The sequence below is a fragment of the Myotis davidii genome, unplaced genomic scaffold (genome assembly GCF_000327345.1).
Source record: "Myotis davidii unplaced genomic scaffold, ASM32734v1 scaffold934, whole genome shotgun sequence".
In the NCBI taxonomy this organism is placed as follows: Eukaryota; Metazoa; Chordata; class Mammalia; order Chiroptera; family Vespertilionidae; genus Myotis; species Myotis davidii.
In genome coordinates, this window is record NW_006285798.1 from 1,026,851 (window position 1) to 1,034,394 (window position 7,544).

Below are 7,544 nucleotides of genomic sequence, written 5' to 3' on the forward strand. Positions count from 1 at the left end.
TCGCGGAGAGGAAAGGAGGACTGGGAGAGGGGGGTTCCGGTTCCGGTCCCACCTGCATCTCGGTCCCCGCGGTTAGCTCCGGCGGCGGCGGCAGCTCCCGCTCCCTGCCCCTCCCCCCACCCCGCGGCGGCCTCCCAGCCCGGCTCTGCGCAGGCTCCGGGACCCCTCTCCCGTCACCGGAGGCAGCAACCATAGAGAGGAGCGGGCGGGAAGGGCACCTTCACGCTCACTTCCGCCGCCCTCCCGCCCCGCGGAGCGCGGAGGCCGAGGAGGTGCGCTTCCGGTGGCCTCGGGGACGGAGCGGCCGAGGGGCGGCTGCGTCCCCAGCGGGAGGCCGGGGCCGAGGAGAGGAGTCGGCCTTCAGAGAAGCCACTTGAGGGGGTGGCGTCGCGAGGGGACGCCGGGGCCGGCAGCAGCGAGCGGAGGAGGCGTTTTGACGGCGCGCGGCAGCCTAGGCGTCCGCGCCGCCGCCGCCCGGAGGAGCTGGTCCCGGGAAGACGGGGGTGACCTCGGTAAGGCCCCGCGAGGAGGCGGAGCCTGGACCGGCGGCCTTGGCTCCTCGAGGAAACGGCGAGACGTTGGACGAGGCTCGCTCTCCGACCCGGGAATAAAGGCAGGGGCGGGGAGGGAGCCAGGAATAACGCCCCTTTGGGCCGTGTCGGTGGACTTGGGAGGCGGCGGACGTTCAGTCCGGGGCTCAGGAGAGCCATCAAGGCCGGAGACAGAACCTGAGGAGCGTGAGGGTGCAGAGGATGGCTCACACCGAGCGCAGAGACCTGTCAGTCCGGTTCCTCTGACCGCCCCGACTACCCCGCGCAGTAGGGGAACTGCTTGCTCGAGCGGCTGAAAACCCCGGAGTGGGCTCGCTTCCTCAGGACGACCCACCGGAATCAGAGGCCGAGAGGTGCCAGGAGCCCGTGCGCACCTCCTCCCGGCTCCCGGCTCTCCCCGGCCCCAAACGCTGCATCCTCGCAGCTCAACGCCTCCAGCAGGAGCATGCCTCTCCAGTGAGGTGCGCCATGGTCCCAGAACTGACTTTAGCTTTCCTGTCTGGATTCAGTGCTCATCCTGGAACACGGAGGCAAGGACCCAGGAGCGTGGCGATGGGGAAAAGCCTGAACTCACACACGCACGTTGGTGCAAGGCCGAAGCTGCCTGGCGCCGTTGGGCACATCCACTGTGGCCTGGCCAGCCTTGGTGCCCCCGGCCTGCGCTCTAACCGGACATCAGCGCACAGATAGCCTTGGTTAATGGCTCCGTCCATCTTCGTCCACCCATCTTCCCGGTTCAGAGAAAGATATCGATGGAAAAGAGTTTAGTTCTGTGGTCGCCTTCTCCCTGGTACCCGGACACTCACCTTCTCTGGGCCTGGAGCTGAGACATAACTCAGGCATAGATATTATCTCTAGAGAGGAAAGGTTAGGGGTCCAAACCCCATGGCCAGAGAGATGCTAGGGGAGGAAAGGTCATCGGGGGAGCAGGGTCCCACCCTTCAATGGATTGTCTGTTGTGACATCCAGGCACCTGGGGCTTTCCACCCTGGTGACCTGCACCTGGCCCATTGCCCTTGCTCTGCTCATGTCTGTTTAATGGCCTGTCACAAAGAGCATGTGGCTAGTGACTATTGTATTAGTCCAGGAGGTGTCTGGCCAACCAAGTGGAGCTCTTCAGCAGAGATGGATCAATGGTCTGAACTGCACAGGGCAGTTTAGTGGTGATCAGACATGATAGTGGTTGAAACCATGGATATGAATGACATTGTCCAGGTAATATATGTAGAAAGAGGAGGGCCAGAGCCTAATTCGGGGAATGAGACAAAGAAAGAGGAGTAAAAAAAATTGCAGGGATGATGTCTTCTTCCCAGAAGCAGACCCTGAGATGAGGATTTGTGTGCAAGTTCTTTATTTAAAATGTGCTACAAGAAGAAACCAGTAAGGGAGCGGGGAAAGCAGGAGAGAAAACCAAGCAAGCATGTGATCTCAGGCAGCTTTACCATGGGGGAGCTCTGGATGTTAAGTTATGCCTCAGATTTGTCAGGAAATGAGGGAACTGGGCCTTACATATACCAACATCCCTTACCTGTTGACCAAGGGTTGCCCCAGGAGATGTCAATTCCAAGGCCAAGCCTCCAACATTCCTCAAACGAAAAACAAAAACAGAAAAACCACCTGGAAGTTCTATTAGAAACCCCACACCAAAGACCAGGGTGGGTGGGAGTATAGAGTGTATATGGGGGGAGGGGCAAAAACAAATGATAAACAGAGATCCATAATACTGCTATCGTCTTCTATAATGACTACCATTGCTCAGTGACCTTGGTGAGAATAATTTTAGGGACATGGTGGAAGCAGAAGCCAAATGGAAGAGGACTGAAGAACAAATGGAAGGCGAGTAAGTGGGAGGAGGGATGTGGAGAACTATCTCACAGTTTGACCAAAAGGAAGGAAAGAGAGATGGCGGGCTGTAGTTTGAAAGGGAAGAAAAGATTTGCCTGTGTATATCCCAAGGAAGACCTAATTATGTCAAAAGTCTAAGGAGAAAGGAGCCAGTAGGAAGGATGGTAACTGAAGGAATGAGTTTTGGGGAAGGTGGGAAGGATGGGATCCAGGGCCCACGTTAAGCCAAGATTGATAAGGAAGTGAGAAACATGTCTTCCTCAGTAAGAGGGCATGTACTTCTCAAGATGCTTTCAGCTACAATGGAAACTCCAATTTAAGGTTGATTGAACATAAAAAGAGGGGGAGTTTGTTGGTTCACAAATTTGAAAAATCGAAGATAGAATGACTTTAGGCATGCTTAGAGCCAAAAGCTCAAAGTCCATTTGAACTTGGTCTCTTTCTCTTGGTTCTGCTTTTTTTCTGGACTATCTTCATTCTCAGGCAGATTGTACCCTCAGAGGTAGCAATATGGCTACCTGCAGCTGCAAGCTTACCCAAGTAACAACCCTAGCGGAAAAAGATCCTGGCTTTCCCAACAGCTCCAACAAATGCAGTCGGGTTGAATTTCATCAGCTCAGCTTGGGTCACCCAATAAACATCTGTTGTATAATAAAAAATTTGTCTGATCTTTGTCCCATGTTCCTGGCACAGAGGATTAAAAGTACGTGGTAATTCCAGAGTGATAGAAGTGTCTGTTATTCATGAGCCCCTTAGGTGACTCATGGCAAGCCCCTAAATATCTTCAGGATGGGGGCTGGTCACCACAAAGACCAACGTTGTGATAAGAGGGTTGGGATTTTGAGCCAGCTCAGCATCCAAGGAGGGCAGGGAGGGGGCCTGGAGATTGTGTTCAGTCACATGGTAATGATTTAATCAATCATGCCTAAATAATGAAGCCCCAATAACTATTCTGGACAGTGAAGCCCAACCAGTTCTTCCTGGTTGGTGAATGCATTGATGTTCCAGGAGGATGATATGTTGATTCCATGGGGAGAGTGGATGGATGCTCTGTTTTTGGACCCTCCCAGACCTCACCCTATGTGTCTCTTCATCTGGCTGTTCCTGACTTGTATCCTTGATTATAAAACTATAAGCATGAACCATAGCGCTTTCCTGCATTCTGAGTTGTCCTAGCAAATTATCAAACAGGGAGTGGGGGTCATGGGGAACTCCCACATCTGTAGCCAGTTGGTCCGAAGTGCAGGTGGCTGGGGGACTCCACTTGCAGCTGGCACTTGAGGTGGGGGCAGTCTTGTCAAGGACTGAGCCCTTAACTCGTGTCTATGCTAACTTTGGGCAGTTAGTGCCAGAACTGAACTTGGTTAGTACGTCAGTTGGGGTAGAAACAGAATACTAACCCTGAACCAATACTTGCAACCAGGAGGGATAGAGTATGCTAATTTGTAAGCTGGATCGTGGACCCATCTGAGATTGGGGTGGCTGAGCATGGCAGAAGGTGGTGCTTTAAAGGAAAAACAGGGTCCGACTGAAGGGAAGTGGTTGCTTGTGGGATTCTTCTGGAGGTCATCCTGACCCTCCCTCACCCCAAGAGAAGGGGCTTTCTGGCATTTTGTCTTCTTTCCTGGATGTCACAATCAGCCTTGGTGCTTTGGCCTAGACCTCCTGGTCCTCCAAGTCTTAATCGGTTCTGTCGGCAGTTTGACGGCCCAAAGAACTCCGGCTTTACTTCGGCTCTGCCTCTGAACAACACACACCGTCTCCCTCACTGCTGTCCATCTTCTTCCCTTCGGTGTCAGGGAAGGGTGTACCCCTCCAGGAAGCCAGGTGTGGCCGAACCGCCTGGGCCATCTCTCAAGTGCCTTTTACTTGGCAGCTGTTGGGTGCCATTCACTACGTGTTTTCAATTAGAATGTCTCCAGTCACATCTGAGTGATATGGGTATGATCAAAGTTCTGTGTTTGGAAGGGCATTCAGGTCCAGCATGGGCCTGGGGCTTGGGGCTGGAAGCAGAGAGGAGACTGTTGCAGTGTCTGGGAGAGCTGATGCTGACCTGGCCAGGGTAGTGCAGTGGGGTTATACCAAGAAGAATGTCCAGAGCAGCCGTGGGCAAACTACGGCCCGCGGGCTGGATTTGGCCCGTTTGAAATGAATAAAACAAAACAAAAAAAATTCCGGCCCTCCGGTCCAGTTTAAGAACCCATTGTGGCCCTCGAGTCAAAAAGTTTGCCCACCCCTGGTCCAGAGAGATCTCTGAGGAAGCACTGCCAGGCTGGCTGGTGGGGAGAAGAGTGAAGGATGGCCTTGAGCTTCCCAAAAGTCTGTTCAGTGACTCTGAGGACAAAGCTCTGGGTCCTGGTCCATTAAGTTGCTGGCCAGCCCAGTACTCATTTCAATTACAACCTCCTGTTAGAAGTCAGGGTTACAATAAAGCTAAGAAACCATACAGTTTAACCTTGCCACTCCATCCCCATTGTATAGATAACAGAGGCTTGAAGTTAGTGACTCATCTTTATTTTATTTTATTAAATATATTTTTATTGATTTCAGAGAGGAAGGAAGAAATAGAAACATCAATGATGAGAGAGAGTCATTGATCGGCTGCCTCATGCATGTCCCCTACTGGGGATCGAGCCCACAACCTGGGCATGTGCCCTTGATTGGAATCGAACCTGGGACCCTTCAGTCTGCAGGTTGACGCTCTATCCACTGAGCCAAACTAGCTAGGGCGACTCATCTTTATTTTTAAAATGAATGTGAATACAAAATTTGCTTTCTATTGAAAACATCAGAAAACTTAACAAGCCCAACACAAATACTCAACTGATACGATTCAACACATAATTCCTTCAACAAATACTTCTTCACCTGTTAGGCACTGTACTTAAAAGTAAAAAATAAGTTATTTCATGAGCTGGTGAGACAGAAAAAACAACAACCAAGCAAACTTTATAATTTTGAATATTTAGGTGCAATGACGAAAATCAATGGGGACAATTGATAACAGGATGACCTGGTGTTACTTTAGATACAAGAGGTGAGACCTGAATGAGGAGAAAGAACAAGCCATGGGGAAAGCTACAGGAAAAACATCAAAGCCCTTGCTGGTTTGGCTCAGTGTGGCTGGGAGGGAGGGAGAGGAAACTCATACTAGATGGGTGAAAGAGGTAGGCAGGGGCCAGATCATGCAGGTCTGTAGACCACAGGAGTTTGGATTCTTTAATAACAGCTTTATTGTGATAAAATTTACCTGCCTACAGTTCATCCATTTCAAGTAGGAGTTTGGTTTTTATGCTAAGTGTCATAAGGAGTCATTGAAGGGGGATTAATTTTTCACCCATATTTTAAAGACTGATGTAGCTGCTGAGTGGAGGATGGATTTGACAGGTATTGAGAATAAGAGTAGAAGCTGATGCCTGACCAGCGTGGCTCAGTGGACACCTATGAACCAGGAAGTCACGGTTCAATTCCCCATCAGGGTACATGCCTAGGTTGTGGGCTGGATCCCCATTGGGGGGCATGTGGGAGGCAGCCAACCAATGATTCCTTCTCATCGTTGATGTTTCTAACTCTCCCTCTCCCTCTCTAAAATCAATAAAAATTATTATTATTATTTTTAAAGAGTAGAAGCTGAGAGGCCCATTGGAGAACCTACAAGGTGACCTAGATGAGAGATGATCCCATATTGAACCACAGTGTCCACAGTTGAGCTAGGAAGACATGGTCACATTCAGGATATATTTTGGAGCAAGAACCAGCAGGACTGGGTACTGGGTTAGGTGTGGAGTGAGGGGAAGGGTGAGTGGTGATGCTGCTTATTAGGTGTGGGAGGACAGTGTGGGAGAGAACTGAGAACGTGTTTTAGATGTGTTAAGTCTGGGGCACCACATAGAGGCACCCTTCAGTTTGGAAGGCTCATTAATTCAAAGCAAACATTCTCAGAGGGCTGCAGTGGCCGGGCACAGAGGATATGGAGATAAAGAAAGCCCAGGCCTGGCCTATTCAAGTCACTGTCTCACACGAGTGAAACCAAGAAGTATGTCTCAGGGGACAAGCACTATAATCTGTTAGGATTTGGCTGCAAATAACAGACAACTCTGACACAGTCTGGGTTAAATGATAAGAACACTGTCATTACATGCCACAAGGAGCCCAGCCTTCTAAGATCCTCTTTACTTCGCTCTCTTCTGGATTTTGGCTGCATTATTGCCTGGGAACAAAATGGGCACAGGAGTTCTGGGCTTCCCATCCAGACAAGGACCACTCAGAATCAGAAGGTCCATTTCTTCGGTGTTTCCTTCTTAAGAATAAGGAATCCCCCATAAGCAGACCTCTTACTAATCCTTGGCCCCACAGGAGTAGCAACCAACCCTAAACTAACCGCCTGGCCAGGAGAATAGGACCATGAAAGTGGACCAGACCTGTTAGGGTTTATCCCCGGAACAGGAGAAGGGCCACTCTGAACAAAATCAGAGCCCTGCCTACAGGAAGATGGAAAATGGTTATTAGCAGGAACTCAGTGTCTCCCATACAGCAGAATGAATGGACTGTTGGGGGTGGGGGCAGGGCAGAAGGGCATGTGATTTCAAGAGCATCTTATTAAAGAGTTCAAGATTCTACATAAAAAACTTTTCTTTTTTAATTATAATCACATGAAATGTTTGAAAGAGAGAACAATCTCTCTCCTTAAGCAAATTCAGTCTCCTAAAGACATAATTGTTTTCGACTTCCTTTGTCTCTCACCCTACCTTATATGCATGCTATCTACACTAATAAAAGAGAAACATGGTAATTAGTGTCACTCCGCTACCCTTCCCATTGGCTAATCCCCCTGTCACTCACAGAGTAGGGCCGAGATATGCTCATTAACTGGCAGCCAAGATGGCGGCCAGCAGCCAGGCAGCTGATGCGAACAGGGAGGCTTGCTTGCTTCAGTGACAGAGAACTCCAACGTTCCCCGCCTGACTTGCTGGCCTCTCAGCTGCAACTCTAAGCAACTATGTTGCGAATAAAGAAGCTAAAAAAACCCCAGAAACCTGCTTTACTCAGCAGAGCTTCAGCCAGCCGGACCGCAACATTGTATCAAATACAGACAGTAAACAAAGACAAGAAACCTGTTTTCAGCAGCTGAGGCCTCAGCGCTAAAGA

General features: G+C 50.2%; 1 protein-coding gene across 1 annotated transcript in view; it reads right to left on the reverse strand.

The window, feature by feature from the left end:
* The window catches only part of SH2B1 (SH2B adaptor protein 1), a 9,222-nt gene extending 9,067 nt beyond the window's left edge, over positions 1–155 (reverse strand). The window contains 1 exon segment of the mRNA XM_006779354.2: positions 53–155. The gene's annotated coding sequence lies outside the window, so the exon portion shown is untranslated.
* Positions 156–7,544: the final 7,389 nt, after the last annotated feature.